Below are 9,823 nucleotides of genomic sequence, written 5' to 3' on the forward strand. Positions count from 1 at the left end.
CCTTAAAAGGATCTGTCTGTTATGGGAGCGGGATTTGATTAAGAAGTTTGTTCTAAATTCTAACGAATTTGTCTGTTATGGGAGCGGAATTCGTAATTCGTGTGGGAAATCTTGAAAGAATCTGCCGGTGCTGGGAACGGGATTCGATCAATAAGATTGTCCTATATACGGGCTTGTCTGTTTGAGCAACGGAGTGCCGTTTAATCTTGAAAGAATCTGTCGGTGCTGGGAACGAGATTTGATCAATAAGATTATTCTAAATTCGGGCTTGACTGTTATGGAAGCGGAGTTCGGTTAATTAGACTACTTTAAATTCTAAATTCGGTTCGAAAACAGTACATCAGGAGTTTTGTTTGTCAGTAAGTCTCTGTTTATGTTTGTCTGTGAAACCGTGTGCTGGATGCGCAACGTGGTTTCTTTTGTTTGTCGGCGCCATTTTGTCTTGGGAATGCAGCGTGGTTTCCTGTCTATCCGCCATTTTGGCTCTGAATGGGCAGCGTGTTTCTGTCCGTCGGCCATTTTGGTGCATGTGCGCGGCTTGCCGTATCTCTTGTCCATCGGCTATCTTTGTCTTTGTACGCCTGGATTGGGTAAGTGCTGCAGTTAATTTTATAATCAACTTTATTTTTATAATCTTAAGATAACTGAGTTAAGATGAAGTATTTATGGTACCTTATTAAGTGTGTTTTAAGGTAGATAGCGTTCTTGAACTTTAAGGTTCTTAAACCAGGAAAGGGGGTACTTAGAGTGGAATTCATCCATGTGTGACATAGGACATTTTCACACATAATTAAAGAAAATCTCCTTAATCAGAGTTGTTATAGTGAATAAGATTAAAATGATGTGAGTAACACAGCGCTTGTTAGTCGTGATAGGAGATTTGCTGGGTGTATTGGTGCATGTATTATTGAGAGATTGCTATATTGTTTCTTTGTTTAATGTATGGGGTAGTGCTGGACAGTGATTTGATGTCGATGTATGTTGCGATGGAAAATGTTTCAATAACGGTGATATGATTTTTGGGCAAATTCGATCGGTGCGCATGCGTCGGTGAATGATGACGTACGCCGCATACACGAATCCAGTGCTGAGTGTTACCTCTCTGATCACACTGGTTACAGTAACAAAGTAGTTTTTAAAGCACATTTCACAGACTGTAATTTTGCTTTTGCTTAAGTATGTTTTGTATTAGTAATTGTTACATTTTGAATAGCATCTGTTACCGAGCAAAATAAAAATAAAAAACGCTAAAGAAATCGCGGCTGGAAAACTAATTCAGTGAGTTGCGACAGGGAGTCGAGTCTTTTGTCTCGGTTCCTTTTGAAGAGCCGCGTATTTACATGGCGACTCCCGGAAGAGTCGGTTCCTTTGTTTCGGTTAGAAGAGCCGATTCATGGATTCGAATAATTTTACGACACATCGCTAGTGGTTATACAGTTTGAAAAAGTTTTATGTCATTTGAAATGACGCATTACACATCCCTAACTGTTTTAATTGTTGCATCAACATGTTTCTTCTATTGCATTTGAGTTAAGGACAACGTTTCTTCTATTGCATTTGAATTAAATACTACTGTTGTGAGGTTTGTATCCACTCCTGTTTACATTACACAGAGGAGACCCCCTGCTGTTTACTCGGTGAGTACATTTTAAATGAGTTATTTTCTACTTTTTGCTTGAGTGGATTTTCAGAGTAGTAACTTATATTACTGTTTCTAAAATATTGTGTAGTTGTGAAGAGTGAGATTTCATAGTGTGATCATTTGTTTGCCTCTTGAATTAAATTGGAAATAATGCCTGAAGGTACCACTATTTCTGTAAAAGACAGGGACTCTGATCCCTTCTGGATTTGTGCAGAATTTTCTTTCTGTCTTTGTCTGCTACAGAAATATCCATAGTTATACTAAGTGATCTTGAGGGTTATACTTATCTAACTCGGTTAGTGCCAAATTATGTTCTATAACTGAAAGGAAAACATCTCACGTATCAAGTTAATGATTGTATAAATACTACAGTGTACTTCTAAAATTGAACATTATTATCAAATGCTGTAATGTACTTAATCCTACCACTTTTTACTAATTGCAGGAGATGGTGAACATCATGACTGTATTACTCTATCTATTTTTTCTGGGCCTGATAGGAATCCTGAATTGGAAATGTTTGTGAAAGGATTTGCATCCAGAGATGCTGCAACAGACAGGAAACAAGTAGGCTTAGTTAAAATTTTAGCAAATGATACTTTGTGTCATTGTCCCTCCTAATCATTTTATTGGCTTAAACTGTTGAACTACATGCTTTAATAACAGCCTCTAGACTGGCTGCAAGCAAAACTGCTTACATGTTTCTGAACTAAACTTTCACATATGGAATCGAACAATTGGTTGTATTTGGTGGGAGAGTGTCTTGTTTTGACTAATTTAAATTTGGAAATCGCCCACCATACCTTGTTGCACAACTTGTGGATGCAATTCTGCTACCCAAACAGAGAGCCATTTTGTAAATTGTGCATATTCTAAAGTTTTGTTCCAATTTTACAGGACAATGCCAGAGGTGACACTGCCGACAAAGCTGTTGCACACCTTCCACTGCTCAGTAACGACATTATTTGTTTACAGGTCCAGCTAACACCAGACTTTGATTGAACTAACTTTAAAATTCTGTGCTTTCCAACAGGATAAACACATTTAGAAGGTTTATTTAATATTTTATTTTCAAGATTTGATTGTAAAATTTGAAAAAAGGGGAGAGTATTATGGCAGGAATAAGAATTTATGTTTAATATGCCGCTTTGTGTATTAAATCCTGTGATACCTTGTGCTGGGGCAGCTGGACTGGCAGACCTACGGATATGCATGCAGATTCAGGTACGTATATGCATGCAGATTCAGGGACGCCTGGTGAAGGTAATCTTCAGCCTTAGGTCACATATGAGGACATTACATTTTGGTTTTGTTATGCCTTATTCCTTGACCTGCTAAACTTCGATCGATTGTCCCCATTAGTGGACACTTTTGTCTGCCAGCTAGTGGTAGCAAAAGTACTAGAACACTAATAAAGTTTGTTTGCTTCTTTATTAAGATTTTGACGTTATGTTTTGCACTTTGGTTACATTTATGACAGGAGCGGTGGTTGCTCATTGCACGGGATTCAGGTTATATCGGGCACAGACATGGACAGTTCAGTGTCTCTGGTTCGCCTCGCTGGCATGTCTTTGGACTGTGGGAGGAAACCGGAGCACCCGGGGAAAACCCACACGACAACATGCGGGCTCCGAGGAGGGGGAACCTTTTTGCTGTGACAGTGTGCGACGGTGCTACCCACTGAGCCACCGTGTCGCCCAACTAATAAGGTTAAAAACAAAAGGAATAGAAAAAATGCATTGAAAAAATCAAAGCTCGGGTCTCAGGAGATTAAATATAATTGCTTACACGGACTCCGGTAAGATTCAATTTAATTGGTAATATTTTTTGGAAATTGTTAATTGGCAATTGTTAATATTTGATGCTTGTGTTGTATCCGATGAATCTTTTCTAGCTAATTGATCAGGTCAACTCACTCATTTTATATTATATAGTTTATTGAAGAAGTTAGATTGGTTCAATGTGGTGCAGTAAACCTTGTGGCAATACTATGCATGATCATAGATGAGTGCAGTTTAAAGATTGAGGGAACAGTGAAGAAAATAACTTGGTAGGTGAGAAGTATCGAATAGTCTAGTAGACAGTTAACTAAGTGGAACTATTTAAGTAGAGTTTAATGTGATTCAAGAAAGCCAAAGTGGATCAAAGCGCTGGTGAGGATGAGCATGAGGGATTGGCTGACTAGGAGCAGGAGATGGTCATGTGAGAGTCTGTTGGATTGTGGGAAATGGAGTCTGTATTGTTAGAAGCAGGAGGTGTGTTAGTACCAGTGACCAAAAGTTGGGGTAAAAATCTGAATGAATAAATAATATAAGTCAGGGGTTTGTAGGACTGATGGAAGTTGATATAGCAGAGCTGTTGTTATTTTAAGTATGGCAGAGTAAATAATAAATAGTGGATTGGTGATTTTGTATTGGGAAAAATGTGATTTAGAAAATTTGAAGGCTCTCTAGCATGCGGCGATGATGAAGTAGAATAAGTGTAGAAAATGTCAGATGTAATGTGTATGCACCTTCTGCTCTGATCAGTTTAAACTGTTTGAAGTGGAATTTTATATAGCAGGAAGGGTTAATGCAGTATGAGAGACAAATTGTGAAGTAATTGTTTGTTTCCAGGGGATCGCTGTCGATTGCCCTGAAGTATATGTTTGTTTCCATAGGGCCATTGTCGGTCGCGGTGAAGTGACTGTTTGTTTCCAGGGGATCACTGTCGATTGCCCTGAAGTATATGTTTGTTTCCATAGGGCCATTGTAGGTCGCGGTGAAGTGACTGTTTGTTTCCAGGGAATCACTGTCGATTGCCCTGAAGTATATGTTTGTTTCCATAGGGCCATTGTCGGTCGCGGTGAAGTGACTGTTTGTTTCCAGGGGATCACTGTCGATTGCCCTGAAGTATATGTTTGTTTCCATAGGGCCATTGTCGGTCACGGTGAAGTAATTGTTTGTTTCCAGTAGACACTGTTGTTGTACTGAGGTTTACGTTCTTTTGTCTGAGTTGTGTTTGGACAACCGAGTGAGTTGTGCCAGTGAATGTTAAAAGAATACTCGTATTTTTCGACTAGGCAGGAATCTTCTGTTCTAGGGTGTGTCTCGTTAAAACCTATCAGTTTATCTTTTTCTTAATACGTGTTACAGATGTTGCTCGAAAGGTTGTTTAAAGCGGTCTAAAATGTCTAATTTAACACATAGAGAATTGAAACAAGTAGTTGTTAAGCGACTGGTGGAAACCTCCTCTGTCAAAGAGAAGGCGAAAACAGGCGCAAAAGTTGAGGAACTGAGTTGGACAGAGGTTGGTCTCTATCCACTGGAAACTAAAGCCCCACCTGGCTCTGAACAACGTATTAAAAATTTTCTAAATTTATCTAAAACATAAAGTTGACAAATGTAAATGGGAATTATACAGGCAGCCAGCTGAATGCACAAAATTCAGTAGGCAGATTTAGTATGGTTGTGTGGAGATATGAGAATCCGGCGAAGGTTGCATGGGAATTGGTCTGGTGAGTGTGCGTTGGTCTTTCTGATTATGCCTTTTAGAATTTACAAGCAACACGGAGTGGAGGATGCCGCGGACGTCCTGACCAATCACCACAGCCATCGAAGAAACACCCGAGAGGTCAAACCTGGCGGCTCCTTCGACAAGACCGTGTGGATTGACGGTATAGGGGTCCCAAGGGGGGTCCCAGATGAATTTAAGGCTAGGAACCAGATTGCTGCAGGGTTTGAAAGTGCACTCTTTTGGTGGGTAACTATCAATAAGAATGTAGACTGGATAAACTATCTCTATTACAATCAGAGATTTGTTAATTTCAGTGTTCAGGCCATTGAGGGACTGAGAGACCAGCTAGACCAGACTTCACTTATGACCTTACAGAATAGAATGGCGTTGGACATGTTGTTGGCAGAGAAAGGTGGAGTTTGCCAGATTGTGGGTTCATCGTGTTGCACCTTCATCCCCAATTATACTGCACCCGATGGTAGTGTGACACGAGCTTTGGAAGGTTTAAGGGCTTTGTCACGAGAATGGAAGGAAAATTCAGGGATAAACAATGAATGGGTGTCTGTCCCTAAACCACTGAATGAACTGCCAAAGGCAGCTCACTTGCGGCCCTGACGCTATCCTTCCTGCTCGCCGGCGCCACATTGGTGTGAGAAGTGGGATTGTGGCATTTGGGTGGCTCTGGTGGTTCGGTGGGCCAATATGCCCGGTCTGTCTGAGTGCGCTAGCCCAGGTGGCTGTAGGGGCAGGGTGCCCGGTCCAGCAGTGGGTGGAAGAGCGACTCGGCAGTGTAATGGGGTGCGGTCCGGACATGGAGCCACCCAGTGGACGCTGGTGAGTGGGTCACCGGGACGGTTGACCATTAGGGAGGGGGCAGTGTAGCGTCGCCACTGGGGGCTGGCACGGGCTTTACCCAGAAAGCCTTGCGGCAGTGGTGTCTAAGCTCACCGTGGCCGTGTATCCCGATGTTGGGAGTGGGGTGGCTGCGGTGAGGGCTGGGTAAGTAGCTTATATGTTTGTCTGTTGTATGTGTGTATGAATGGGTTAAGTGGCTAGAAGGGATGTTTGGGCCATGGAAGGAAGTTATTACGAGTTTGGTGATGTCAGTATGTGTAGGATTGGTAATCTTAGGGATATGTTGTTGTTGTGGTATCCCGTGCATCAGGGAATTAATAGAAAAATTTGTGATAGAAGTAGTGTGTAGAGGAAGCAGAGGGGGGCAGGATCCACCAGTTATCCAGATGGTGTTGGCTGATTTGTCGAGATATCATGTAGATGATGATGAGGAGGATGCCCTTGAAGATGGGCCGGAAGACCCACTTCGAGCAGTATAAGTGCTACTAACTCTGCTTAATTAAAGGTAAAACCGACCAGACAAGATGAGGAGAGAGGACCAGCACTACTGATCACACACCGTGATGAAGGAAGGAGACTTGGAAGGACTGGCAGAGGCAGACAATGAGGGGACTGGAAGACCCACTCCAAGGGACAGAAGTGCCACTAACTGGACCTGCCTACAGGGAAAAAAAAAACACAGCAGAAAGCCCGACGAAACCAACCATGCGGAAGACGAGTCCAGAGGAGCCACCGGAACAAGAAGAAGAGAAAGAATTTAGATAGACTAGGAGAGAAAAACATAAACATATAGTTCGCAGACACATAGACCATCTTTGAAAACACTAGTTAAGTGCAACACACATAGTTTAGCTACAAAACGCAAGGGGTTAGTTCAGGATTGTTTACAATGTATATATGTTTGATACTCTGCTATTTTTAGGAGGGATATTCTCTGTGTTTCATCGTTTAAATGTTTGTGTTGCTGTGGAAACAGGTAAGACCGACAGGGGAGAATCCATAAGACATTAGGAGTCATGCAGAGACACAGGAGCTATGGGCCCCTTCTGAATATCTGCAGCTCCGTCTGGTGGAGGACAACCTGAACGGACTTCCTGTAGAAGCCACGCACCCATTGTTTTTTTTTTATTTTTATTTTTCTCGTTTTTGATTTCCTATTTTTAAATTGCTTTATTTTGTTTTCCTATTCTTATTTTATTTACTATTTTTGTTTGTTTGTTTGGTTTAAGGGTAGGAGCTGTTGCGATAGGTACGGTTCCTTTAGTTTAACTGGTAGCCTTTTATTTTTTAGATACCTTTTATTGTAAAAATTCAGCCCAGTGGCCATGTAAGTCAGAAGGGGTTAAATTGGGGGTTGCTGACGGCTATCCTATCTCCTGGAATCTAGAGACACCTAACCTATAGTTAAAAGTTAATGTGAAAGCATTAAGATGCTTTCAAGGGGGAATTGTTAGGTTTTTAACATAACATCATTATTAAACATAAATTCAATATGGGAAGTTTTACGGCACTTTCCATGTTTTACGACATCCAGGCCGCATGGTCTATTGTTCAAAATGGCGCCGTGACCCGGATCCCCCCCCCTGACTCATACCGAAGGGGGAAGGCGGAGCCCTGGGCTTTTTAGCACATTTCATTGGCTCCAACAGCAGCGGCGGAGGAGGAGCCTAGACTAGTTTAAAAAAGGATGGCGGGCTCAGGTCTTGGCTCTTGCTTTTGTGGTTGTGTGTCTAGACTGCAGGAGAAAAGAGCGCTGATCAGCTTAGCTCTGGCATATATTCACAGATCATTTTTACACTTAATAAAGTGTTTTAAAGAGTACTTTCTGGACTTCTCGACTGCTTTCTTCAGGACCTTTTGAACTAAAAGATTCATCCTAACACTTGTCAGGGAAAATGAGAAAAAAATAAAAAAAGCGTATTATGCTAGGCTTGATGTAATTCTGCATGGTACTCACTGCCATAGGTAAACGAGTGAGTGACCAAAACGCTACTAGATCAACAGCCACTAGCCACATACAAAAAATAAGGTATCAGACAGTTTCTGTGCCGCCCCTGTGTGATTAATGGTCTCAGTTTGGCCACCCCTATGAAAACTGTCTGGCTTTGCCACTGTCTACAGTTGAAAAAGAAGCAGACGAAATAGCTGATAAGAGATGAAGGACTAATTCAGTGGTGTATTCAGCTTGTATTTCTTGCCAGAAACCAGAAAAGAGGTTTGCAGGTACAGCCATCCAATTTTGGTGTTTTTAGCAGTTTTTCTGACATTTGTATTATTCATATCGATATCGGAATTATATCGTATCGACCGAAATTAGGAGTTATATTGTGATATAAATTTTAGCCATATCGTCCAGCCCTAGATCAGTTTAAATACATGATTAAATTTCTCACATTTTCAGTGATCAAAAGCCTGGGTCCTGGCATCCATGTGGATGTTACTTTGACACGTACCACCTACCTCAGCATTGTTGCAGACCATGTACACCCTTTGATGAAAACTGTATTCCCTGATGGCTGTGTCCTCTAAAGAAGTAGATTTATATAAAGCATGAGAAGTCAGAAGTGGGAATTCAAACCCACACCTCCAGGGGAGACTGCTACCTGAACACAGCGCCTTAGACCTCTCGGCCATCCTGACTTGCATGTGCTTTATCAAAGCCAATTCTCCTCAACACCACCACATGGCCAAAGATTTGTACGAACTGCTGAATCTTTTCACATTATTATGTATGTTAGAGGGTTAAAGACATAAATTTGTATAAAGCACTAGCAGTCAGAAGTGGGATTCAAACCCATGCCTCAATGAGAGACTGTGACCTGAATGCAGCATGTTAGACCACATTCTGACTAGCTTGGGTACCATCGACACCACCCTCACCCCACATGGACTAAGATTTGTACGAACTTTTCACATTATTATGTGTATTATGTATAGTAAATGTACTGACTGTAACCCATTTGCTGCACTGTACACTTTGTCACTAGGCTGTAAATCATATATCAATAGAAAGGGAGCCCCATATGAGATCTCCAACTGACCAAATAATGTTTTTGGGTGGACCATTATTAGCACTGTAACGGCACTAGCATGTTAGGGTGTGTTTTCTCTGGTATGAGTGTATTAGGTACAGCCTTCTTGTTGGCCTTTTAACTGACTGGATTATTTATTAAGATTATTTATTATTTTTTAAGAACTCAAACCCTGTTTGTACTTGTTTGCCTATTAGTTCCTCATTTCATGTTGCTGTAGCTCAAGCAGCTTGTTCTGTTGGAACTGTGACTGCAGTCTATCAGGGAGCAGTGGCTGACCGCTGGAAAGCAATGCTCATATAGTGGTTAGTACTCTGCGTTGTGGCTGCAGCAACCTCAGTTCGGATCCGGATCACGGCATTGTCTTTTTGTATGCCGTGCTTCGAAGGTTTCTATTCTCTCCTCGGGCAAGAGACCGAAATGAGGCTGGAGCTTCAGGAAAGTCAGAACCATAGTAAAAAATGGGCCAGTGGCGCAATGGACAACGCGTCTGACTACGGATCAGAAGATTCTAGGTTCGACTCCTGGCTGGCTCGGTTACCTTATGCCTTTTTTTTGTCTCTCTAACTCTTTGTGTATGGAGCACCAACAATGGAAGTCTTAAGTGAAAAATACTTGTCAGAGCATAAAGAAGTGGCTGATGCTGTTGGAACTATGACTGCAGTCTATCAGGGAGCAACCGACATGAGCCACCAGTGGCAGATTGCTGGGAAGCCGTGATCGTATAGTGGTTAGTACTCTGTGTTGTGGCCGCAGCAACCCCGATTCGAATCCGGGTCACGGCACTGTCTTTTTGTAG

The 9,823-nt window shown here is 41.8% G+C and overlaps 1 non-coding gene across 1 annotated transcript; it reads left to right on the plus strand.

Annotated features, from left to right (window-relative positions):
- The first annotated feature begins 9,487 nt into the window (after positions 1–9,487).
- Positions 9,488–9,560, plus strand: trnar-acg (transfer RNA arginine (anticodon ACG)). Its single transcript has one exon. It is a non-coding gene; the product is annotated as a tRNA-Arg (tRNA).
- The last annotated feature ends 263 nt before the right edge of the window (positions 9,561–9,823 follow it).

This window comes from Trichomycterus rosablanca, chromosome 10 (genome assembly GCF_030014385.1).
Source record: "Trichomycterus rosablanca isolate fTriRos1 chromosome 10, fTriRos1.hap1, whole genome shotgun sequence".
NCBI classification, from domain to species: domain Eukaryota; kingdom Metazoa; phylum Chordata; class Actinopteri; order Siluriformes; family Trichomycteridae; genus Trichomycterus; species Trichomycterus rosablanca.